Below are 27,606 nucleotides of genomic sequence, written 5' to 3' on the forward strand. Positions count from 1 at the left end.
TTCATTGCTCCATGTATCATCTCCGTCCCACAGGCTATCAAAGAATAGAAGCCGAAAAAAAATGTACTCGCGATGAAATGTTCTCTGAGCTCATGCAGGCCTCCCATGTTGAAAGAGCTCAGCACAATGCATGGAAGGAGACAATGTCAGAGTCCAGGAAAGCACAAAATGAACACGGGGACAGGAGGTACAAGCGAGAGGACAGGAGGTACAAGCGAGAGGACAGGAGGGACGAGCGAGTGGAGAGATGGCATCAGCATGATGAGAGGAGGCAGGATTCAATGCTGAGGCTACTGGAGGATTAAACTGATATGCTCCGGCATATGGTTGAGGTGCAGGAAAGGCAGCAGGACCACAGACCACCACTGCAGCCCCTGTGCAACCAACCACCCTCCTCCCCAAGTTCCATCACCTCCTCACCCAGGTGACCAAGAATGCAGTGGGGGGGCCTTCGGGCACCCAACCACTGCACCCGAAGGACTGTCCAAGCAACAGAAAGCTGGCATTCAATAAGTTTTGAAGTGAAGTGTGGCCTTGTCCTTCCCTCCTCCCCTCCACCACCACCCCATCTGGTGCTTCCCTCCTCCCCCACCCCTCCCGGGCTACCTTGGCAGTTATCCCCCCATTTGTGTGATGAATTAATAAAGAATGCATGAATTTGAAACAACAATGACTTTATTGCCTCTGCAAGTGGTGATCGAAGTGGGGGGGCGGGGGTTGGCTTACAGGGAAGTAGAGTGAACCAAGGGGGCGGGTTTTCATCAAGGAGAAACAAACAGAACTTTCACAGTGTAGCCTAGCCAGTCATGAAACTGGTTTTCAAAGCTTCTCTGATGCGCAGCGCACCCTGCTGTGCACTTCTAACCCCCCTGGTGTCTGGCTGCGCGTAATCAGCAGCCAGGCAATTTGCCTCAACCTCCCACCCTGCCATAAACATCTCCCCCTTACTCTCACAGATATTGTGGAACACACTGCAAGCAGTAATAATGATGGGAATAGTGGTTTCGCTGAGGTCTAACTGAGTCAGTAAACTGCACCAGCGCACTTTTAAACGTCCAAATGTACATTTTACCACCATTCTGCACTTGCTTAGCCTATAGTTGAACAGCTCCTGACTACTGTGCAGGGTGCCTCTGTATGGCTTCATGAGCCATGGCATTAAGGGGCAGGCTGGGTCCCCAAGCATAACTATGGGCATTTCAACATCCCCAACGGTTATTTTCTAGTCTGGAAAGTAAGTCCCTTGCTGCAGCTGTTCATACAGACCAGAGCTCCTAAAGATACCTTTCCCAGCCACCCCACACTGATGTTGGTGAAACGTCCCTTGTGATCCGCCAGTGCTTGCAGCACCATTGAAAAGTACCCCTTTCGGTTTATGTACTGGCTGCCAAGGTGGTCCAGTCCCAAGATAGGGATATGCATTCCGTCTATCGCCCCACCACAGTTAGGGAATTCCTTTGCAGCAAAGCCATCCACTATGACCTGCACATTTCCCAGAGTCACTACCCTTGGTAGGAGCAGCTCAGTGATCGCGTTGGCTACTTGGATCACATCAGCCCCCACGGTAGATTTGCCCACTCCAAATTGATTCATGACTGACCGGTAGCTGTCTGGTGTTGCAAGCTTCCAGAGGGCTATCGCCACTCACTTGTGAACTGTGAGGGCTGCTCTCATCTTGGTATTCTTGCACTTCAGGGCAGGGGAAAGCAAGTCAAAAAGTTCCATGAAAGTGCCCTTACACATGCGAAAGTTTCGCAACCACTGGGAATCGTCCCAGACCTGCAACTCTATGTGGTCCCACCAGTCTGTGCTTGTTTCCCAGGTCCAGAATCGGTGTTCCATGGCATGAGCCTGCCCCATTGCCACCAGGATGGCCAAATTGCCGGGGCCCGTACTTTGAGAGAAGTCTGTGTCCATGTCCTCATCATTCTCCTCAGTGCACTGCTGTCGCCTACTTGCCTGCTTTTGCAGGTTCTGGTTCTGGTTCTGCATGTACTGCTGGATAATGTGCATGGTGTTTAGAGTGGTCACAACTGCTGCGGTGATCTGAGCGGGCTCCATGTTTCCCATGGTATGGCGTGAGCAGGAGAGCATAGTGGTAGCAGAAGCGGCAGGTGGATGACAATGCCAACAGGAATATGGCACCTGCATGGAAAAAGGCACGAAACCATTGTCAGCTGTTGCTTTCACAGAGGGAGGGGGAACAAGGGGTGGCTGGCAGCACACGATGCAGTATGACTGCTAGCTGTCGTCGGCTGGGTGCTCGCCAGCAGACAATGCAGTACAACTGCTAACTGTCATTGTCTCCTGGGTGCTCGCGGTGCTGCTGGCTGGGAAAGCAGCCTGAGGCAGAATGGTCCCCTCAAGGATTGAACTCACAACCCTGGGTTTAGCAGGCCAATGCTCAAACCACTGAGCTATCCCTCTGCCAATATTACAGGCAGGACTGAATCTCCATTAGACAAAACTGAAAGAAGACAATGAGCCATTTATGTCCAGGCGCCCCTGACAGACCTCACCGAGGCCGGCCAAGAGCACCCAGGAGACAATGAGGACAGCTACCAGTTGTAATGCACCATCTGCTGCCACAAGACAATGAGCTGCTGCTGTGTAGCAATGCAGTCCTGCGTCTGCCAGCACCCAGGAGACGTACAGTGATGGTGAGCTGAGTGGGCTCCATGCTTGCCGTGGTATGGCATCTGCATGGGTAACCCAGGAAAAAAGGCGCAAAACAATTGTCTGCCATTGCTTTCACAGAGGGAAGGAGGGAGGGAGGGGGAGCCTGACAACATATACCAAGAACCACCCATGACCCATCAGGCATTGGGATCTCAACTCAGAATTTCAATGGGCGGCGGAGACTGCGGGAACTGTGGGATAGCTACCCACAGTGCAACGCTCCGGAAGTCAACGCTAGCCTCGGTACTGTGGACACACTCTGCTGACTTAATGGTGTTAATGGTCTTAAGTGGAGACACACACAATCGACTGTATAAAACCACTTTCTAAAATATCGACCTCTATAAATTTGACCTAATTTCATAGTGTTGACATACCCTAAGCTAGGTTGCCTCCCTTTATCTGTCCTTTCCATTTGGAGCATGAACAGCAGGGGAAGGGGGTGGTCTCTTGGGCCCATGATTGGTCCTGCTCCATTGGCCCAGTATGGGGTTGGTACACGCCGTCACATGCCTTATCAGCTATTCCATTATCTTGCTCAGGATCTATGTCAGACTGACAGGACTATAATTACCTGGCTCATCCCATTTACCCTTTTTAAATATTGGCACAACATTACTTTTCTTTGGAATCCCCCCCAGTGCTCCAAGACTTATTGAAAATCAACATCAGTGGTCCAGTGAGTTCCTTAGTCAGCTCTTTAAAAACTCACAGATACAAGTTATCCAGACCTGCTGATTTAAAACTTTAGTAGCTGCTGTTTAACATCCTTCTGCCTTTTCTGCATAATATCCTGTCTTCATACTAAAGCACATTTTGGGGAGAAGAAAGAAAGAAAGAAAGAAAGAAAGAAAAAGTACTTGTGCTTCCTCCAGCCCACACTCACACTTCGCTCTGGGGGTATTTGAGAGGCATCTGGGCCTGAAGGATCTCGGTGGGACTCCGGGATGATGAGTTGTAGTCGGCTGGTGCTCTTGGGGCAGTTGGCCTTCACATGCCCCAGCTCATTACATTTAAAGCATCACCCAGCTGACTGTGGGCTGGGGCAAGGTGGGTGGTTGGAGAGTGGGATGAGAGGGCATCTAGGGTCTCCCTGGCTGTGTGGAGGGCTCCTCCTTGCAAGGTGTGGCTTTGGGCTGACCCCGATGGTAGGGTGTCATCTCGGGTTGCCCCTTCTGGTATCTGCTCCAACTGCTACTAGCTTTCTCCTTCTTCTTCTCTGCCACCTCCACCCATTTGGTTCCGATCTCTCCAGACCTGACCAGGAAAAAACAGCCAAATGCAGTTCAGGGGACTGAGAAGTGTTAGAAAGCCTTTAACCAGCTGATGGCAGCCCTTACGTCTGACCCTGTACTAAGGACCCCAGACTTCGACCAACCATTTGTCGTAATCACAGATTCATCCGAGTGTGGTGTAGGAGCAGTTTTAATGCAGGAAGGACCAAATCAACAATTCCATCCTGTTGTGTTTCTCAGCAAAAAACTTTCTGAGAGGGAAAGCCACTGGTCATTCGCAGAAAAAGAACGCTACTCCATTGTGTATGCTCTGGAGAAGCTATGTCCATACATTTGGGGACAGCGGTTCCACCTGCAGACTGACCATGCTGCACTGAACTGGCTTCACACAGTCAAAGAGGCTAACAAAAACTTCTTCGGTGGAGTTTAGTTCTTCAGGACTTTGATTTTGAAATGCAACACATTTCAGGAGCCTCTAACAAAGTGGCTGATGCTCTTTCCAGGAAAGATTTCCCAGAATTAGCCGGGTGAAAATGTCCCTGTATTCTAAGTCATTGTAGTCCTTAAAATATGAAAAATACTGTTTAGTTCTTCATGTAATTAGTAGTAAAATTAGAGGTGCAAGTATCTTATTAACTCTGTTTTCCTAAACCGCCAGGAAGAAATCCCAGCCAATGTGGACCCAACCTGAACCAGGCTGGCCAGCACTGTCTGTGATTTGGGGGTCATGCGATCAATGAGATGGGGAAAGCTCCCTTTTGTGGACACTCAGCCAGCCAGTTGGCTATGGAATCCCTCTTGGTGATAGTTCTCTACTTCTTTACCTGTAAAGGGTTAACAAGCCCACAGGTAAAAGGAAAGGAGTGGGCACCTGACCAAGAGAACCAATGGGAGGGCTAGAACTTTTTAAAATTGGGAAAAAACTTTCCTTTGTCCCTGTGTTTTGGTTCTCTGTGAAAGAGGGGAACAGGGAGCAGTTATGCTGTGAGAAGCAGATCATATCTAGAATTAATTTTAACAACCCCTAATATGTAAGTAGATCAGGAATGTTTAGAAAGACGCGATTAGATTTATTTCTGTTTATTTCTTATAGCTAGTGGACTCATCTGTGTTAACCCCAAATGCTTTTTGTTTTGCTTGTAACCTTTAAGCTGGACCTCAAGAAGGTTATTCTTGATGTTTAAATTTTGTAAGTGGGTTTTTTAAATCTGGCAAAAGCCTAAGTTCCAGATATATTTTCTTTCTTTTTGTTTTTAATAAAATTTACCTTTTTAAGAACAGGACTGGATTTTTGGTGTCCTAAGAGGTTTGTGCATGTTGTTTAATTAGCTGGTGGCAACAGCTGATTTCCTTTGTTTTTCTTTCTCAGCTCTTCCCTGGAGGGCTTGAGGGTACCCCGCAGGAAGGAATTCCCAAGTGCGCCATTCTGCTTTCAAAGGGTTTTTTTGCTTTTGGGTGGTGGCAGCATCTACCCATCCAAGGTCAGAGAGAAGCTGTGACCTTGGAAGTTTAATAACAGCCTGGAGTGGCCAGTATTAATTTTTAAAATCCTTGCGGGCCCCCACCTTTTGCACTCAAAGTGCCAGAGTGGGGAATCAACCTTGTCACTTATATTATGAGTAGGAGTCTTCTTAATCTCTCCTCATATGGCAGCCCTTCCATACCCCTAATCATTTTTATTGCCCTTTTCTGTACCTTTTCCAATTCCAATATATCTTTTTTGAGATGGGGCAACTACATCTGCATGCAGTTTTCAAGATGTCAGTGTAACATGGATTTATATAGAGGCAATATGATATTGCCTGTGAATGTTTTGTTTCTGTTACAGTACACAGAAAAGAAAAAAAAATTCTAGTGTGAAATTTTTTATTTTCGGAGGTTTTTGCTTTTTGTGTGTTTTTCCCCAAACAAGTACATAACTGATTCTCCAGTTGTGGGAGGTAGATAAACAAGATCTGGAAAAGTAATTTTATTGAAAACTTGTGATCCAACTTGATTAGCGATTCAAATTGACTATATTTTATTTTTTGGGCTTTTTTCTGGGAAGTAATGTCTAAATAGTGAGAGAGAAGCTGGTCTAGTGATCAGCACCCCAGGTTTGAAAGCCAGAAACTCTTTGAGTTCTAATCCCACTGCTCTCACACACTCACTCCTACCTCTTACGTAGCAGCAGCCCTTATTAGTTGCAAGAAAAGCTTTTTCCTCCTTGTTTCCAGCTGCTTTGACTGGCTTACAGGCTCTTAGAAAGCTGCTGGAAACAAGTCAGATCCTGTGACCAACCAGCTCAGGGGAAAGCCCCTCATCCCCCAGAAGTGACCAGAAACCACAATTCGGGCGCTACTGCTATGGCATATGAAAAATGAAGAGTGCTAAATAAATGTGAAGAATTACCTTGAAACGTGTCTTAAGCAAAAAATTATGGGAAGGTTGATGCTTAATGTGGGGGGCAGAGGGACTCCTAGTAAAGGTGGCTTTTAGTAAATATAATATTTAGTTGGGGCATCTCTGAAGACAGGCGGTCGGATAATAGAAAAGTAATCTCTAGTACAAAGAAAACCATATATTTTATTCATATTTCAAAATCAGATTCAGTGGAGAGTGTGATGTGATTGAAATAATTTCTATTTAAGGATCATTTTACTGTAAGGAATATTCTATTTATGCTATGTCTGAGTTAAATCACAACATAACTGGGAAAACATCTTTTGTTAAAAAAAATATGAAACAGCATTTCCAGAAATTCTCTTTTACTTCTAAAAAAGCTGTTGAAGTGATTTAAACTCAAAGGTAGTGAAGCCCACTGGCAAACTTGAACAAGTTTTTGGCACCTGCCAAGAAAAAATGTACATCAATTCCATCTTTATTACCTAAAATCTGTAGTAAATTGAGCCAATAGACAGCAGTCTTTTTGACCTCAGGAGTAATTGAATAGTTTTCTAAGAATAATCATGCTTTATTAGTTGTCTTGGTCAGAAAGCAAAGCAGCAGACCTTGTCTAGAGGGGGCAGTAATGCAGAACAGGCTTGTGACTTAGACAATCCAAACTTGTTGAAGGGGTGTAGGCAGTTCCCTGACAAGTTAATGATATTGTGGAACCAAAGTCATCTTAGCCACAGCGGTGTGGTTAGCCTATTACAGTGTCTGAAAGTCTGAAATCTTGGTCTCTGTGGTCTGAGAGCTAAGGAAAGTTTATACTTTCTGTCCTTTGCTCTCAGATGACAGAGACTAAGATTTTAGGCCTTCAGTCCCTGTAGTAGGCTAATAGCACCCCTGACTTGGGGGACTGAGGTTCAAGTTCCTGCTGTAGAGCAAGGACTTGAACCTGGATCTTCCACATCCTGAACTATTCTGGGCTTCCGACCTTGAGAACTCTTCCTGATAGAAACTTTGCTCAAAACCAGCAACACTTTTGTTAAACATTTTAGTTTAAATGAAAAAGGGCCATTTTCTGATGGTAAAAAGTTTGCTCAAACAATTTCAACCACCTCTGCTTGAAAGCAGCACAATGTACCCTTTAACAGTGTGTTTTATACACCCACTACCTCTCGTCTGGCTCAGCTCCGTGAGCCAGTGCAAAAAGAAAGTGGGACTCTGTCTTGTTGGGGTTTCTGGAAACACCACTGGCACTGGACACTTCCAATCCTTGCATTCAGGAAGCTAGGCATTGAGACAGCTAGGAGATGGTGCTTGCCATAATTCACTGCAGCTGCAACTGTATTCCCCTTAATGGCCCAGCAAGGACACCCACTCTTGGGGTTTCAGTTTCCCAGGGGTTGCCTCTCTTGAGTGGAGATACATATCCCTCTCCCTTCTGATGGGTATTTCCAGGCTGCTCTCTTCCCTGCCTTCCCAATGTATTTCCAAGCATAGACAGGTTGCCCAAGGACACCTGCTTGCTTTCTCTTCAGGGATGTTTAACAGGTGTTATAAGGTACCACACAGCTCTTTCTAAACAAGCCTACTTTAGTCTTAAAGTAAAAAGCATTACGGAGACAACATATTAAAACAATGACAGAACCTGCATCTGTGCTAGTAAGCTTACCAGAGTTAGCCTCAACTCTAACATGGATTCTGGCAGGAGCAGTCCTTCAACCTGCTACCCAAGAGGAGTCCTTGTGGTAACAAGTTCATCACAGTTTCCGCTCAGAACAAGCATCCAGTCTCATGAAGTTTAAGTAGGCCACGTCCTCCCAGTCTTTCCATAAGGATTATGGCCCCCTGTGGACCAGAGGTCCTGTCTGTTGGAAGAAGGCACTGAATCAGCTTAAAACCAGGCTAGTTATCCCAAAACCCTTTCTTTGGATAGTTTGTCCCTGGGGAATCCCATTTGAACTAGTATAGCCATATCTCTCCAGGAGGGTGGCTTTCAATGTGCTGATAATGGAGGAATTACATTAACATCCCCCCTCCCTACTATAGAAGGTACCTACAGTAACACAGTTGCATTTTAATACAATGTACCCCACAGGTATCAACCCTAATTTGATAAGGTTTAACTTAATTCTATAAAGTTTATCTTATTTTCATAAGGTTTGTTCAGGGTATTACAGGATAGTGTCCATCTACCATAGCGCTGTTGACTTTTGATGTAAGGAGACGTAAGGCTGGTGTTCTGCTGACCCTTTAGCCCATGTTGTCTCACCAGCTGTCTCAGCAATTCCACACAGAGGTTGCGTAATATGAAGGAGAGTTCTGAGCCTTGTGGGCCTCTGCAAGTGAGGTCACTGGAGGTGGAGGAATAGTTTTCCATAATGACCCTTTGGATTCATACTGAGAGGCACCTCCCTTTACCCCTGTAACCTCTTGGAGGCAGGACAGGAATAGTCTGCGACTAACGGTATCTACTGGCACAGAGAGGTCAAGTAGGATGAGTATGAATATACTTCCTTTGTCCACAGCCAGGAGGAGGTCAGCCACCAGAATGAGGGCTGTCTCTGTACCATTCACTGACATGAACCCTGTCTGACAGGGATCTACAAATCTGGCAGTTGACAGGTGGTAAAGGAGGCAGGTGTTTGCTGGTATCTCTATTAGCTTGCTTCCAACAGGCAGATTAGACACTGAGGGATAGTCTGTGAGTCTCTAGTGATGAATGATGGTTTCTTTAGTTCTGGTTGCACTATTGTATGTTTTAGAGTGGTGGTAAAACTCCCTCTTCAAAGAAGGTGTCAACAGAATCTGTTAGTAGGAGTCCCAGGTGTTATCTACTCTCTTTTATACAAAAAGGGATGTGTCAGTCACAGGCCCTTACTACTGTCAAAACTTCCATGACCTCATGAGTGAATGACCCTAACTCTTAGAGGGGATTGTGATTCCGATCATGCACTTGGCTTGTTCTGGATGGCCCATGAGAGTATTCCAGATGATCTCTGTGAAAATAATACATATCTGCACATATATCATATTGCTGATATTGGTCCTTCAATATTTGACTAATTAAAACAAAAAAAACTTTTCAATTCACCTTTAGTTTTCTTTATAGAATGATGAGTATGTTGTGGAACAAAAAAGATCATTTTAGGTGACATTGATGCTTCCTGGGCTGGGGAAGAGGAAGATAAAGACAAAGCATGGAAATGTATGTGTAATATTAACACCAGTACTGTCAAAGGAAGAATAACCTTTTCTGTATATCATACTGAGGATGAAGCTACGGTGCACCCTACACCTAAAATACCACTTGAATGTTCAGGGAAATTCACTTAACAGCTCGTTCAAATCCCTCATCTAATAACTAGCTCATTTAAAGCTTTACTTGTGGGAACTGTAGCAAGCTTTGAGAAAGACATACTTTATTAGAAGTTAGTATTATATAAATGCTCCAAGAAGCTAGAGTGAAATGAAACATCTAAACACTGTACTGTGAAGGCCATGCTATCTGCCCTTGCAAGAAACAATAATAAAAAATTATTAATAATAATGAATTAATAATTGTTTGGACTTACTGAGGAGCCTTGCCTTTAGAATTCATTCCCTTTGGCAGAGCATAAGACTAGCACACTTCAGAGCATGGAGCATGGCATTTGTTTGTTTTAGCTTTTGTTTGTTTTTTTCCTGGAAAAATCACACCATAGTTGCTATCATCTCTGATGCCAACAGCAGTGGTTCTTCAGTGCTACTCACTGTGTGTAACTGTTTTCCTAGTTTAGTAATAAGGGCATAGGTGACCTAGGGACAGGTGTTCTATACATTACTGAAATAATAATAATAATAATAATAATAATTAATAATTAATAAAATACCATTAGCACCTTCCCTCCATTGGTCTCGAAGCACTTCACAGCTGTGCTGTTGTCCCTTGTTTACCTGAGCAGCTAGCAAAGTTTGGGGTCCTGTGAGTGTTCCAGTTGGAAAAAGGGGTAAACAGTGAGGTGGCAAAATTTGCAGATGACACAAAACTATTCAAGATGGTTAAGTCCCAAGCAGACTGCAAAGAGCTACAAAAGGATCTCTCAAAACTGGGTGACTAGCAACAAACTGGCAGATGAAATTCAATGTTGATAAATGCAAAGTAATGCACACTGGAAAACACAATCCCAGCTATACATAGAAAATTATGGGGTCTAAGTTAGCTGTTACGACTCAAGAAAGAGATTGTGGATAGTTTTCTGAAAACATCCACTTAATGTTCAGTGGCAGTCAAAAAAGTGAACAGAATGTTGGGAATCATTAAGGAAAGGCTAGATAATAAGATGGAAAACATCATATTGCCTCTATATAAATCCATGGTACACCCATATCTTGAATACTGTGTGCAGATGTGGTCGCCTAATGTCAAAAAAGATATATTGGAATTGGAAAAGGTTCAGAAAAGGGCAACAAAAATGATTAAGGGTATGGAACAACTTCCATATGAGGAGTGATTAATAAGACTGGGACTTCTCAGCTTCGAAAAGAGAAGACTAAGGTGGGATATGATAGAGGTCTATACAGTCATGACTGGTGTGGAGAAAGTAAATAAGAAGTGTTATTTACTCATCATAACACAAGAACTGGGGTCACCAAATGAAATTAATAGGCAGCAGATTTAAAACAAAAAAAGGTAGTATTTTTTCACACAACGCACAGTTCAGTCTGTGGAACTCTTTGCCAGAGGATGTAGTGAAGGCCAAGACTATAACAGGATTCAAAAAAGAACTAGATAAGTTCATGGAGGATAGGCCCATCAATTGCTATTAGCCAGGATGGGCAGGAATGGTGTCCCTAGCCTCTGTTTGCCAGAAGCTGGGAATTGGTGATGGGGGATGGATCACTTGATGATTACCTGTTCTGCTCATTCCCTCTGGGGCACCTGGTATTAGCCACTGTCGGAAGACAGGATACTGGGCTAGATGGACCTTTGGTCTGACCTAGTATGGCTGGTCTTATGTTCTTATGTATAAACTGATGATAGTTTTGTTCATTTACTCAGACTGTACAAAGTCCTGTATCTCTGAATGCAAAAGGACTAAAGTAGCAGGAAACAGCTGCCTTTATTCACTGCTGCAACAGCACTCTCTTCAGCCTGCTCTCAGACCCAAAAACTTCTTCCTGGGTTTATTCCAGGATCAGACACTGTACTTCCAGTGGTTCCCTCAAGCTCTCTCTCTCTCATTCTCTTAGTCTTTTCCAGTTTTTTGTGTCTGTTTGTTCTATTCCACCCACACCCACACATCTCCCCCCATGCATCCACCTAAAACAATACTCAGCAAAAGCTCCTGGGCAGGTTCACACACTCTTTTTGTTTGAGCTGGGAGCTTATGCTTACAGTTATATTACTTGAAGGGTGACTTCATAGTGTCACATTCCAGAATGCCACCCAGACTACTGAGGGGCTGTGTCACCACCTGCCCTATAGCCTTGGGTGCCTCAAAATGCTTTGCTGCTGTACCTTCCAAACTGCCCCCCTCAAAACAGCCCTGAGTGTCTGTGTGTAGCTGCAGCCTTCCAGCCACACATCAGTTACAATCTAGCTTCCATCATCCTTGGTTACTACTTGCAGGGTGACCCCAACACACTTCCAGTCCCGGATTTCCCCCAAAATGAGGGTTATGCACTGTCTAGCCCTCTCTTGGACAGTCCAGATATTATAGATTCATTGCTCTTGTAAGGGGTCGATATCTAACAGTTTGCTTTTTAACTGGAATTACCCAAACAGTTCAGTTTAAACACAAGTCTAGATTAACTTTAATTAAAAAATAAAACTAGTTTATTTTAATGACAAAGAAAGAGATTTTAAGTGAGTAGAAGTACAAGGTATGAAAGTCAGAAATGGTTACATGAGAAATAAAGATAAAATGCTTTCTAGTAGCTAAAACTTAACAAACTGGACTTAGTTCAAGGTAAAATCCTTACCACATGTTCCCAGCAACAGAGCTGATCAAATTCTCTGGCCAGGATTCCCAATCCCAAAGTCAAAGGGTTGGTTCATTTGCCATCTTAGGTGACAGAGAGAGAGAAAAATAGGCAAAGAAAAAAGATAACACTGGGATGTTTCTACCCCTCCTGCTCTACCACTAAGTCCCTTTTAGAGTGGTAGCCGTGTTAGTCTGTATCAGCAAAAAAAACCGAGGAGTACTTGTGGCACCTTAGAGACTAACAAATTTATTTGGGCATAAGCTTTCGTGGGCTAAAACCCACTTCATTGGATGCATGCAGTGGAAGATACAGTAGGAAGATATATATACACAGAGAACATGAAAAAATGGGTGTTGCCATACCAACTGTAACGAGACCAATTAATTAAGGTGGGCTATTATCAGCAGGAGAAAAAAAAACTTTTGTAGTGATAATCAGGATGGCCCATTTCAAACAGTTGACAAGAAGGTATGAATAACAATAGGGGTAAAATTAGCAAGGGAAAATAGTTTTTACTTTGTGTAATGACCCATCCACTCCCAGTCTTTATTCAAGCCTAATTTAATGGTGTTCAGTTTGCAAATTAATTCCAATTCTGCAGTTTCTCGTTGGAGTCTGTTTTTGAAGTTTTTTTGTTGGAGAATTGTGACATTTAGGTCTGTAATCGAGTGACCAGAGAGGTTGAAGTGTTCTCCAGCTGGTTTTTGAATGTTATAATTCTTGACATCTGATTTGTGTCCATTTATTCTTTTGCCTAGAGATTGTCCGGTTTGGCCAATGTACATGGCAGAGGGGCATTGTTGGCACATGACGGCATATATCACATTGGTAGATGTGAATGAGCCTCTTATGGTGTGGCTGATGTGATTAGGTCCTGTGATGGTGTCACTTGAATAGATATGTGGATAGAGTTTGCAATGGGCTTTGTTGCAAGGATAGGTTCCTGGGTTAGTGTTTTTGTTGTGTGGTGTGTGGTTGCTTCAGGTTGGGGGCTGTCTGTAAGCAAGGACTGGCCTGTCTCCCAAGATCTGTGAGAGTAATGGGTCATCCTTCAGGATAGGTTGTAGATCCTTGATGATGCGCTGGAGAGGTTTAAGTTGGGGGCTGAAGGTGACAACTAGTGGCCTTCTGTTACTTTCGTTGTGGGGCCTGTCCTGGAGTAGGTGACTTCTGGGTATTCTTCTGGCTCTGTCAATCTGTTTCTTCACTTCAGCAGGTGGGTACTGTAGTTTTAAGAACTCTTGATAGAGATCTTGTAGGTGTTTGTCTCTGTCTGAGGGATTGGAGCAAATGCAGTTGTATCTTAGAGCTTGGCTGTAGACGATGGATCGTGTAATGTGGTCTTGATGAAAGCTGGAGGCATGTAGGTAAGTATAGTGGTCAGTAGGTTTCTGGTATAGGGTGGTGTTTATGTGGCCATCGCTTATTAGCACTGTAGTGTCCAGAAAGTGGATCTCTTATGTGGACTGGTCCAGGCTTAGGTTGATAGTGGGGTGGAAATTGTAAAATCATGGTGGAATTCCTCAAGGGCTTCTTTTCCATGGGTCCAGATGATGAAGATGTTATCAGTGTAACACAAGTAGAGTAGGGGCATTAGGGGATGAGAGCTGAGGAAGCGTTGTTCTAAGTCAGCCATAAAAATGTTGGCATACTGTGGGGCCATGCGGGTACCCACAGCAGCGCTGCTGACTTGAAGGTATATATTGTCCCCAAATGTGAAATAGTTGTGGGTGAGGACAAAGTTCAGCCACCAGGTTTGCCATGACATTGTTGGGGATACTGTTCCTGACGGCTTGAGGAGAGAGTCTACATAGCCAGACAATCCTTCTGTCAGTGTGCCAATGCCTGAGATGATGGGGCATCCAGGATTTCCAGGTTTATGGATCTTGGGTAGCAGATAGAATACCCCTGGTCGTGGTTCTAGGGGTGTGTCTGTGCAGATTTGTTCCTGTGCTTTTTCAGGGAGTTTCTTGAGCAAATGCTGTAGTTTCTTTTGGTAACCCTCAGTGGGATCAGAGGGTAATGGCCTGTAAAATGTGGTGTTAGAGAGCTGCATAGGCATTGGCACCCTGACAGCAGGATTGTCTGGCTATGTAGATTCTCTCCTCAGGCCCTACGCTACCAGCACTCCCAGCTATCTTCAAGACACCACTGACCTCCTGAGGAAACTACAATCCATTGGTGATCTTCCAGAAAATACCCTCATGGCCACTATGGATGTAGAAGCCCTCTACGCCAACATTCCACACAAAGATGGACTACAAGCCATCAGGAACAGTATCCCCGACAATGTCACTGCAAACCTGGTGGCTGACCTTTGTGACTTTGTCCTCACCCACAACTATTTCACATTTGGGGATAATGTATACCTTCAAATCAGTGGCACTAAATTTATTAGTCTCTAAGGTGCCACAAGTACTCCTCTTTTTTTTTTTCACTAAGTCCCTTAAGACTGATCATGACAGGTGCCTGTTGGGATGACAAATGTACATCCTGTCATGTGGTATTGTTTACATGTTCCATGCATTATGTCCTCCCAAATATTAGCACTGATAACATTGAAGCCAGTGGCAAACCTCCCATTTACTTTAACTGGAGCAAGTTTGAGTCCATACTCTGCCAACATAAAAGGTTATAGCTCAAGTGAGCACATGGGTACCAAGGTGGTTTGCTGCCTTCTCAAGTATTCCTTTATTGGTTAGCTGAGGAAACATCGCCACTACACCTGCCTCTGTCCTTGGCTTTTTTCCTTTTTTGCAGTAGAAACTTTGATCGGGTGGTTGGTTTCATTTTCTTTCCTGCTCCATCCTTTATTTTTACCATCTGTTCATTCCCTTTGCCATACTGTATCATTTTAATACCTACACGATCTCTTTTCCCTGCCAAGGCTGCCTTGGTGCCTGCTGTATTCGTCACCTGGGTAACAGTTTGATATAGACCAAAAGGCAGTGAGCTGAATTTGAACTTTGCCTTCTTCTCTCCTTCCCCCTCTTTTCTGCAATACACATCTTTGAGTTTTGCTCACTGAAAGTAATGAATGACAAAAATGCACTAAGCATTAGGCAAAAGGTTGATTTGTCAAATTTTTCACCAAAAAAGTAAACAAGGAACTTACATCACAGGTTTTTTGTTGTGGTTGTTGGTTGGTTGGTTATTTTAGGGGTGGGGGAGGTTAGGTGAGGAGGGTTTGCTCTGGTTTTACATTACTCTTGTAGCTCATTTTCTGATGTGATAAAGAAATATGTATCTGCTAAATTAAACATCTTGGGCTAAATTCTGCTTAGTTACACCAGTGTGACCACAAACTAACTTCGGTGACTTTTCTGGAACCACACAGGTTGAACTGAGAGCAGAATTTAGCTCAGGACCTAACTGAGATCCTTGGAAAAACACACTGGATTAGATTTGGGCAACTGAAGCTACAGAGGATAAAATGGGGGCTGGGTGGGACTCCTTCCAGTTGAGTATTGGCTTCACAGACACCATTGTAGGGTAGACCATACTATTCCAATTCCACATCTGTGTGGCTGCAGAACTAGGATTGTACTTGGACAGAGGAGGGCATTAGAGAGAATGAAAGCACTTGTTTATAGGAAGGGAACAGTTAGATCAAACCAGTTAGATGTCATGGTAAGAGTTTCACATGTATAGATGCAGTTGTTACCCGGGGTTCCCTAAACCCAAAGTTCTCGGTAACATTACTCTCTGCGAGGCTGTATCAGGAAATAAACCAAGGGAAATGTAGCACCTCTGTCTGCTATATGGCTGACACAAACAAATCAAAATCAAGTGCTGTTACTTAAAGCCTTCACTTTATTAGTCTCCAGCACTGTCACCAGAATGTCTTTACTCAAAATCTCTGCTTTTTTTAGTCTCAAGTACATACAAACACAATAGGTCATAGAGCTCCTCAGCAAGACAACTGGCAAAGGTTCTTGCAACAAACACCAATTCCAGTTCCTGAGCTGATAGTTAACTGTCTCCTTGGTTTCTAGCAAGATCAAGAATCTGTAGCCTGTATCCAAAGTGGTATGGTATTGGTGTGCAGCCTTCACAGCAGACACAGCTCTTGATCCTATATTGTTTAGCCAAGGAGTCCACAGGGCAGTCTCCCACTCCCCTTCTAGCTGTCTCTGGGCCCTTCTAACTAAGCTGCCCTGCTCTGCATTCTGCACCTGTGCAAAGTCACAGAAGATTCAAAATCCATGTCCCCTCCCCGCTGCTTCTCCCCTTTTCTTTGGACTTTAAAAATAATAATAATAAATCAAATGCTGCAATATAAACGTGGTTACACAGGCATTGATCCCTCTGTGGCCTCCTGAGCCAAAGGGGATTTACATGGCACAATTCAACCTCTAATTGCCTCTTTTGCCAGTTCCCCATAGTAGTTTGTCAGTTTCACAATGGGCAGTGGTCAGTACAGATGGCATGAACAGCATTGTCAACCCTCAGCACTCAAAATGTCTGAGTCAAACCCCACACAATCACAAGACTGGCTTAAGAACTATGAGGTTTTAAAATTAGTCAATGCTGGGGTCATTTTACTTGCCGTCTGGTCTGTGAGCCTTTCGGGGTTATATTTTCAAGCTTTCCTTCCTAACCATGAGGGCTAGAAATTTACTTTTTTTGTAAGTGAAACTTAGAGTCACAGATGAACAGATGACAGATGAACTTAGGTTTTTTTGGAATGCAATAGGGACATCACTCCCAGAGCTAGTGCTTTGAGACAACCACCAAATATTAGAAGACTAGTGGTAAAATCAAAGAGTTGGCAAGAATGCGCAGGAAAATAGCCTTGAAAGTAGCAGGTTTCAGCAGAGGTTTTTTAAATTTTGTTTTTGTTTTTTTTCTAGAAAATGTCAGTCCAGTCCATTTTTTCCCAGACAACACCAAAACCTGTGAATCTCAGGATGCAATGTACAATGTGTGCAATGAGAAATCACATACTGCTCCTCAAAGAGAGGAACAAGAACAAATGGATATAAACTGGCCATCAGGAAGTTTAGACTTGAAATTAGACAAAGGTTTCTAACCATCAGAGGAGTGAAGTTTTAGAACAGCCTTTCAAGGGAAGCAGTAGGGGCAAAAGACGTATCTGGCTTCAAGACTAAGCTTGATAAGTTTATGGAAGGGATGATATGATGGGATAGCCTAATTTTGGCAATTAATTGATCTTCAACTATAAACAGTAGATATGCCCAATGGCCTGTGATGGGATGTTAGATGGGGTGGGATCTGAGTTACTACAGAGAATTCTTTCCTGGGCGTCTGGCTGGTGAATCTTGCCCACACGCTCAGGGTTTAGCTGATCGCCATATTTGGGGTCAGGAAGGAATTTTCCTCCAGGGCAGATTGGCAGAGGCCCTGGGGTTTTTTTGCCTTCCTCTGCAGCGTGGGGCACGGGTCACTTGTTGGAGGATTCTCTGCACCTTCAAGTCTTTACACCACAATTTGAAGACTTCAATAGGTCAGACATAGGTTAGAGGTTTGTTACAGGAGTGGGTGGGTGGGACTCTGTGGCCTGCATTGTGCAGGAGGTCAGACTAGACAATCATAATGGTCCCTTCTGACCTTAAAGTCTATGATTCTATGATTCTATGAAATACCTTTGTTGGCAAACACAGTAAAATGGATCCTTGTACCTTATGTTCTTCTTATACACTGTGCTCTCTATCTAGCTTAGTTTTCTTAGGGAGAATGAATGTACCATTGGCTTGGTGAGATTGAAGTGAAAATTGCCTGTAAATAGTGATATTTGCCATGTGGCTTGCTGGAGGTTCGGCCTTGAGACTTTTGGCCAGACTGTGACTTGCATTCGTACAGATGTGCAAGGGGGTATGACACACAGAGACTTTCTCCTTCCCCTCTGTACTCCTCCACAGGGACCAGCCATATATGCAGTCTCGGTGCTCTTCTAAACACAGGGAATGCTGGTATGTGAGCCACATAAAAGGGTCAGGAAGGGTTGCAGAGGGGCAGTAGCCATGACTGAGCATCTCCTTTGACCAGCAAACAATGCTAGCCAGCCACAGAAGGGAGTGCACGATGCACCATCCCAGGCATAGCACAAGTGTGTGTCCGCATGATCTTGGAGACAATATACCTTGAAGAGGTGACGGAGCAAACTGATAATTTCAAAACAGTAAGTCACCAGGCCCAGCTGGAATCTCCCAGGAGCTCTGAAGGAGCTTACAGATGAAGTGACTGAACTGCCAACAAAAATGCATACTCTCATTAAAACAGCCACTGTTCCAGAGGATTGGAGGTAGGTTGAAATGTCGTTGTCATGTCTGGTTTCAGAGTAACAGCCGTGTTAGTCTGTATTCGCAAAAAGAAAAGGAGTACTTGTGGCACCTTAGAGACTAACCAATTTATTTGAGCATGAGCTTTCGTGAGCTACAGCTCACTTCATCCGATGAAGTGAGCTGTAGCTCACGAAAGCTCATGCTCAAATAAATTGGTTAGTCTCTAAGGTGCCACAAGTACTCATTTTCTTGTTGTCATGTCTGTTATTTCTAAAACACTTTATCTTTTCTTCTTCCGATGCCTGGTGGTTTCTTTGCTGTGCACTGATATCTTCTGGTGTCTCAGGTCTGTGGGATGCAGTCTTAAACAGCTTAAGTTGGCTAACATTTGTTAGTTCTTAACATTTCTCTTGCTTTTACAAATCTGAATTTATAGACAGATGAACTTAGTTTTTTTTAGAATGCAATAGGGACCAAGTCATTTATAACACAAGCCATGTTTTGGTACAGCATATGACAGAAGAATGACCAGGTTTTTTACTTTTTAATTTTTTCCCCTTAATTAAAATAAATTTTTGCTTTTTGTTCTACTTTTTCCAATTCTTTTGCACAAATATGCATGTTTTAGATGTTTTTGAATAAAGATGTTCATTTTTAGTTCCTTAACATGTGCATTACTAGTTTTCCATACTATAGTATACCTGTTTGCTAAATCATAGAATCATAGGACTGGAAGGGGCCTAATTTTTTCAATCTTCCCTTGTAGGTCATGTTTTCTAGACCTTTAATCATTTTGTTGCTTTTCTCTGGACTTTCTCCAATGTGTCCATATCTTTCCTGAAATGGCACCCAGAACTGAACACAATACTTCAGTGGAGGGTTAATCCACGTGGAGTAGAGTGGAAGCATTACACTCCTGCAAATACATCCCAGAATAATATTTGGTTTTTTTGCAACAGTGTTACACTGTTGACTCATATTTAATTTGTGATCCATTATGACCCCCAGATCCCCTTCCGCAGGACTCCTTCCTAGGCAGTCATTTCCCATTTTCTATGTGTGCAACTGATAGTTCTTTCCTAAGTGGACTATTTTACATGTGTCCTTATTGAATTGCATCCTATTTACTTCAGACCATTTCTCCAGTTTATCCAGATCATTTTGAATTTTAATCTTATCCTCCAAAGCACTTTCAACCTCTTCCAGCTTGGGATTGTCTGTAAACTTTATAAGTGTACTCTCTATGCCATTATCTAAATAATTGATGAAGATATTGAACAGAACCAGACCCAGAACTGATTCCTGTGGAACCCCACTTGATATGCCTTTCCAACTTGACTGTGAACCCACTGATAACTATTCTCTGGGAAAGGTTTTCCAACCAGTTATGCACCCACCTTATAGTAGCACTATCAAGGTTGTATTTCCATTGATGCTCACAATCTTCCATCAGAAGATGTATTGCCATCCCCTGCTGAGTACTCTGTTTTAGCAAGAGAGTTAGCAACAGAATTTTCACCCAAGCTTTTTAGTGTTAATTTGCTTGCGATTTGGAGACAGAGGTAGAAACCTTTTTGAAACTTGCTTGGTTAGCTTTAACATTTTGCATCACATATATTGTTATATTTTTAAAATTTTTAGCTATAATATACCTATAACTATAGTTTAATATTTAATAGAGGTACATAGAAGTTTATAAAAAACTTTAAAAAAAAGTTAGGATTTTATCAATTTTGCCTTTACATTAATGTTGAAGTATTTCCCCTACCATTCTTTTCTTTGAACAAAAAGCCTTTGATTAATTAAAAACATATATATTTTTTGTTCGCAAGTGAATTATTTTTGAGACATATATATATATATATATATATATAATGGAGGCCTTTATGAACTTTGCAAAAACCTTTGAATTGCTGTTATGATGGTTATGACCCAACCATAAGATTAAATTAGTGTGGTACTGCTAATGTTAGTATATAACACACACACATATAAGTATAAAATTGACTTGCAACAGAATAAAAAGCAAAAAATAGTCATGTAACACACATACAACAACACAGGACAACATACATGACATACAGGACAAACTTACAAGTAAAAATGAATGGTTCCAACATTGTATTTATAATTCTACAAGATAAGGAATTAAGAGTTTAAAGTTATTAAAGCAATGAATTTTGTAAAACAAAAAAAAGTAAACAAAAGAATTAAACATTTAATTAAGTTATTTGTTACCTTTCTATTTAAAAGTTTTAGTAAGAATTGCTAAAAATTCCTACTATTTTCCCACTCTATCATTTTAATTTAGTTAATTTAAGGCAGTTTCCATTACTCTACATTACTTTTACCTTAAGAATACTAGTACATAAAAATAAGAAAAAACAATGTTTGGTATATTAGATAGTGACAAGGATTAAAAGCAAAGATAGTATTTCTGTTTCTTGGCAACCATATCTTCAAGAAAGTTACAAGTTTCTTTAGCTGTTTCATGCCTGAATGGTTAAAATATTTAATTTTACAGGACTTATTTAAAGTAAAGTTTTGACCTTAAGCATTTTGAAGATTTGTTTTTTCAGTTTCTCTGTCTCTGTCTGTGATGGGGTTTCTGTAATAACTATAACTTTTAACTATTAAAACTGAGGGAGGGCAGAAGCAAGGAGAAAACAATGTAAGCAGGGAGGGGGGCATGAGCCAAGAGAAATTAACTAACTCTATGAGGGCTTTTCAAAGTACAGGAAGCAGCAGCAAGTCCAGCAAACTGAGCTAAGTGAGTAATGCAAGAGAAACAAAAGGTTATACTATTGGCTCTGGGAAGAGAGAGGGGTTCAATGGATTAGAGCAGGTAGCTGGGAGTCAGGACCTCTGTTTTTCCTGCTCCCACAAAATCTGAATTTGTTCCCCAAGTGCCTGTTGCTTTTGTAGGCACTTCAAATTGTTAACAAGTGTACTTGCTGCAGTTAGCTATTTTTGAGCAACTCCATACATGATTTTAAGATTTTTAGTCTGTATTTGCAAGCCTAATTTTTCTACCCTTTGCTGACTGCATCTTGCCTGCCAATCTCCTACTTTTCCTTAAATTTCTTGTAAACTGTAAGATGGGTAATATAGTTTCTTCTACCTTCCAACTGATGTTTTCATTTCCTATTTGATCTTGTGCTAGTTTTAAGTTCTTTATCAGCTCTCTTATGTTATTGTTCAATGCTAAACAAGTGAGACAATGCATTATATGATTTTGCTCCTTATCTAGCCCCTTTTTACTTTTCCCCTCTATTTCCAGTTTAAACAAGGTCCATACATGACCATGAGGCTCAAGATTATTTACAATATTGAGCCTGAACAACAGACATAACTCATTACAAATTGTACAAAAAAGGTGTCCAATGTCTCCCGTTTCTCCCTTTCGTTTGCCATAGCTGTAAGTTTCATATTTGAGAGAGAATTATTTTCCTCTCTCTTTATTCAGTACCTGGCATTTAGTCAAGAAATGCACGTTAATCCTTATTTATACTTAAAATGTGGCTTTTTGCCCAGGAATTCCTGAAGTATTGGTGTTTCACCTAAAGTACTTTATCATGCATGATTTACAAAACTGATTACTTTTAAAAGGTGGTACCCACTGCAGCAGAGCTTATAAAAATCCCCACCATCCAGGTCTGGCCTAGCTTGCTGCATGAGTGTACATGAGATTAATAAACACTAGCATCTCATTGTTTACTGACTGTTATCCCACTCCCAGCAATTAGGTCACGAACCTGCGCTGCTTGGTTTGACTTATGTTTTGGATAGATGGGTCCTGATTGGCTCGCCAATTTGATTGGAGGGTAAAAAATGTTTTACCTATGTTTAAAAGGTCCTTAAATGTGATCTGGGGGCTTACAGGCCAGTAAGCCTTACATCTGTATCAGGAAAAATGGTAGAAAAGATAATTAAAAACAGAGTAACAAAGCACCTGGATGATCATGATATGATAGGGTCTAAGCAGCATGAATTCTGCAGAGGAAAATTGTGTCACATGTGTCTCTGATTCTTTGAAGGTGTCATTAAAACGGTGGATAAAAGTGAACCAGCTGACATAACTTTATACTTTCAAAAGGCCTTTAACAAGATCCCTCGCTACTGAGAAGCTACATAGTCCTAAGTGAGAAACATAGTATTGTCATGGATAAAAAACTGATTAGGAGGCAGAAATGGCAAAAGGTTAACAACAGGGTTCCTCAATGTTCTGTACTAGAATCATAGATATGTAGGTTTGGAAGGGACCTCAAGAGATCCTCTAGTCCACCCCGCTGCTCTGAGGAAGGATTAAGTATGCCTAGATCATCCCGCGTTGGACCTATTTGTTTAATATAATTAATAATGTTCTGGAAAGGAGTAGGGATAAGTCATGAGGTACCAAAATTTGCAGATGATACTAAGTTATTTAGGTTAGACCAGAAAAAACTGAAGAACTTCATAGAGACCTAAAAGACCTTCACCTTCACCCTAAGAGACCTTCACCTAAAGCTAGGTGAATGGGCAACACAATGGCAGACAAAGGTTGATAAACGCAAATAATGCACATTGGAGGGGAAAAAGTAAATACTCATACAACTTACAGGATTGTAAACTACCTATATCTTCTCAGGAAAGGGACCTGGGAATCTTGTAGGAGGTTCAACAAAGACCTCTGCTTAATATGCAACTGCAGTCAAAAAAGATAACAATATGTTAGAGTTCATAAGGAATTGGATGGGGAATAATATGGAAAATACTATATTGACATATAAATCAATGCTGCAGCCTCATCTAGAATATTGTGTTCAGTACTGATCACCTCATCTCAGAAAAGATATTGTTTAACTGGAGGGGGTTCAGAGCAGAGCAATGACACTGACTGAGTGCATGAAAAAACCTCTTATGAAAAGAGTGTAAAACTGGGATTGTTTATTGCAAAAAGGGGAGAAATAAGAGGAGGATGATAAAAGTGCATAAAATAATGAATGGTTTAGAGGAGGTTGATTGGGAACTTCTGTTCTCCCTGTCATAACTCAAGAACACGGGGACAGTCAATGAAATTAAAACCTCCCACACTGCAACTTGAGACCATTACTCCTCATTCTGTCATCTGCTCCCACTGAGAACAATCTAGATCCATCCTCCTTGGAGCCCCCTTTCAGGTAGTTGAAAGCAGCTATGAAATTCCCCCTCATTCTTCTCTTCCGCAGACTAAACAATCCCAGTTTCCTCAGCTTCTCCTCATAAATCATGTGTTCCAGTCCCCTAATCACTTTTGTTGCCCTCCGCTGGATGCTTTCCAATTTTTCCACATCCTTCTTGTAGTGTGGGGCCCAAAACTGGACACAGTACTCCAGATGAGGCCTCACCAATGTCAAATAGAGGGGAATGATCACATCCCTCAATCTGCTTGCAATGCCCCTACTTATACATCCCAAAATGCCATTGGCCTTCCTGGCAACAAGGGTACACTGTTGACTCATATCCAGATTCTCATCCACTGTCACCCCTAGGTCCTTTTCTGCAGAACTGCTGCCGAGCCATTTGGTCCCTAGTCTGTAGCAGTGCATGGGATTCTTCCGTCCTACGTGCAGGACTCTGCACTTGTTCTTGTTGAACCTCATCAGATTTCTTTTGGCCCAATCCTCTCATTTGTCTAGGGCCCTCTGTATCCTATCCCTACCCTCCAGTGTATCTACCTCTCCTCCCAGTTTAGTGTCATCTGCAAACTTGCTGAGGGTGCAATCCACACCATCCTCCAGATCATTAATGAAGATATTGAACAAAACCGGCCCCAGGACCGACCCTTGGGGCACTCCTCTAGATACCGGCTACCAACTAGACATGGAGCCATTGATCACCACCCGTTGAGCTTGACAATCTAGCCAACTTTCTATCCACCTTATAGTCCATTCATCCAGCCCATACTTCTTTAACTTGCGGGCAAGAATACTGTGGGAGACTGTATCAAAAGCTTTGCTAAAGTCAAGGAATAACAAGCATAGTAGTAGTTTGAACCCACTGCATCTTGCTCTGCCCTCTCTGGCAAGAGAAACATTTTTCTGCATCTTTTTTCATGGCAGCCTTTCAAGTATTTGAAGACCACTATCATGCCCCCCTTCCCCTCCTCAGTTTCCTCTTTTCCAAACTAAACATACCCAGTTCCTTCAGCCTTTGCTCATATGGCTTGCTTTCCATCTCTTTGATCTTCTTTGTCTGTCACCTTTGTCTCGCCTTTGTCTCTCGCCTTTGTCTCTCGCCTTCTAGTTTCTCTACATCCTTTCTATATACCAGTGACCAAAATTGGACACAGTACTCCAGCTGAGGCCTAACCAGCACTGAGTAGTGCAGTACTATCACTTCCTGTGACTTGCAAACTATGCCTCTGTTAGTGCAACCCAAAATTGACTTTGCTTTTTATTTTTTGCATCCCCTGTCTTGTCCTCCCCTAGTGTGTTTATCAATCATGTGTTGTCTCCTGTCTCAAACTTAGATTATAAGATCTTTGAGGCACAAAATTCTTTTTGTTATGTGTGTGTGTACAGTGCCTAGCACAAAGGGGTCATGATCCCTGAGTGGAGCCCCTCCACTGTAATGAAAATAAATAAATTAAATAAATAAATAATATAAGCTGGAAAACAAAACAAAACAACCCCAAAACCCCTAAACCCAGATTCATCAAGCTTCATACATTACAACTACAATACCTGATTTTTTAAATTTAAATCTGATGTTTTAATTTAAACTGGATTTTTTAAAAATTTAAATTAAAGACAGGGTTGTTTTTTTAAAAAAATAAACCAATTTAAAATAATATTTGAAATTGTAAAACCTATTTTAAGCTCTAAATTTCCTATAATGTAGTAAAATCATTTAAATTAAATTAAATAATATTAGTATATATTTGCTGCCAAGTTTTAAAGAAATTGAAACCACTGAATTGGTGGAAGTCACAGGCTAAGCACCTGGAACCAGAGTTTGTTGAAATGCTAAACTAGCTTTTGATAGCAGTAGCCTCTTCCATAGGTGCAGAGAGAATCTTTTCATTTCAGTTTATTCAACTGGTTCAGTTCAATGATTAATTCATTCAAAGATATAAGAAACCAACTGGGAGCTGAAAAAGCAGGAAAGCTTGTCTTCATCTTCCAGGGTATGAATAAAAATGAGGTCTGAGAGGATGAGAGCTACTAGTTCTAAAATCTTGAAGGAGATGGTGGCCAGAAATAATAATTTTAATTCACTAACTTCAGATAATGCTTAGTTTAATAATCTGTTAGTTTTAGATACAAAACATGGTTTGATAAACTTTGTTTCTTATGTATTCAGCACATTTAAGGTAGTTTTATTTAACTAATAAAAAACTATTTAAAAATGTTTGTGTGCATTGAATTGAATTTTAGTTTCAATCTAAACAGAACGTGACCCAAATCAAAAGTAAAAATTAAACGTAATCTAGTAAATAAGTGCATCATTCACCATTATCTAACATAATAACATAAAAAACAAAGAATCTGAATAAATGTAAGATAAACTATATAATTGCTTAAATAAATGTATATAGATATAGTGTATCCTCCTGACTAACAAAAATAAACATCAAATTTAGTGTAAGTGCTATATTTAATTGCAAATTAACATGTTTTAATGGTTACCAATGACCAACAATCAACCTTTCTTTAGGACAATAACTAAAAAGTACAAATGCAAAATAAGATTAAAATTCATTATTTCAATCCAGGTTTTCTGTTTGCTGGTTTAAATCATAATTAAAATGGGTGATTTAAATTATTATTAAAATGGGTGATTTAAATTACTTTGATTTAAACCAGTCCACCCTGATTGCAACTACTAACCTGAGCTGAATCAGTCACATGCATAAGTGTTTGCAGCATTGGGCCTCAGTTTGTAAATTCTTGCAGGCAGGGAACCATGACTTATACACGGTTATGGTACTGTATGGATAACAGTAATGAAACTCCCATTGTAACTGTTCAAAGAGCAGGAGAAAATGTTTGCTGCAGCTCTAACATATGTCGTTGCTCAGAAAATGGGTGACAAGGAGTCTGTTCTTCCCTGCTGTAAAAGAATAGAAAAATTATTGTTACTAGGAGATAAACACTAAGTAAATCTACCCCTGCAGCTATTTTAAAATCATTATATCCTGTGGTTTATTTGAAGTCTGTTTGCAATTAAGTATATCTTGATGCTTTCACGTTTTACTGCAGCTCACTTAACTATGCAATTATATTCAATGACATGTCTCCCCTTTCATATTTTAATCCTTAGATTCCACACATTTTTCTTGAATAATAACAAAAATGAGTTGTACAAAATGAAAAGCATGTTCACACATCACCACCATTTACAATAACATAGCTAGGAAATACTAGGGAGAATATGGATTCCTGCAGGCATGTTGAACAAGACAATTATAATTTTGGACATTTGCCAAAATAGTGACTAATCTATAAATATCTTACATAAGTCTAGAGTGTGCCAATATCTTACATTCTGGTAAGTGCAGCTCACCGTAAGTGGTAGTAAACAAACACACATATTAAAAATGGCCTTTATGTATATAACAGCACTCTTGAGCATAACTGTTTAACCAAGACAGATTTTTTCAAAAGAACCTACATCCCACTGCGATTCAATGGGACTTGAGCTTTTAAATTACTTAAGAACTTTTGAAAGTCAATAGGCTTCTAAGTCACTTAGATGCTTTTGAAAATTTTAGCCTGACTAAGGCATATTCATGGAGACTATGGATGAAATCCTGACCCCGGTGAAATCAATAACAAAACTTAAATTGTCTTCAATGGGGCTAGGATTTCACTGAATAAATGTAAACCTTTCAATTAATTCCTTGAGTTTCTAGATGGGATTTTCAAAAGTGCACCAGCATTAGCCTAACTCCCATTAAAGGCTTTTGAAAATCTCACCCTCTCTCAGAAAGTCTGTTCAATTAACAGAGGTCTTGTCTACACTGGCAAGTTTTTTCAATGAAACTAATGTTGCCAAGGAAAAATTGACAAAAACAAAGTTGCCAAGGCGTGTCTACATTTTCTCCCTGTCGAAGGATTGTGTCCACATTCAGGGCACCTTTGTTGATG

At 41.5% G+C, this 27,606-nt stretch overlaps 1 protein-coding gene and 1 long non-coding RNA gene across 2 annotated transcripts in view; one reads left to right on the plus strand and one right to left on the minus strand.

The window, feature by feature from the left end:
* The window catches only part of LOC141981561 (uncharacterized), a 44,960-nt gene that overhangs the window by 1,457 nt on the left and 15,897 nt on the right, over positions 1-27,606 (plus strand). The gene's annotated exons all lie outside the window — the stretch shown is intronic.
* Positions 1,389-26,549, minus strand: LOC141981562 (uncharacterized). Its single transcript, XR_012637828.1, has 4 exons — positions 26,347-26,549; positions 7,957-8,152; positions 3,566-3,936; positions 1,389-2,145 (listed from the first exon to the last, which is right to left on the minus strand). It is a non-coding gene; the product is annotated as an uncharacterized LOC141981562 (long non-coding RNA).

Source organism: Natator depressus, chromosome 2, assembly GCF_965152275.1.
Source record: "Natator depressus isolate rNatDep1 chromosome 2, rNatDep2.hap1, whole genome shotgun sequence".
NCBI lineage: Eukaryota > Metazoa > Chordata > Testudines > Cheloniidae > Natator > Natator depressus.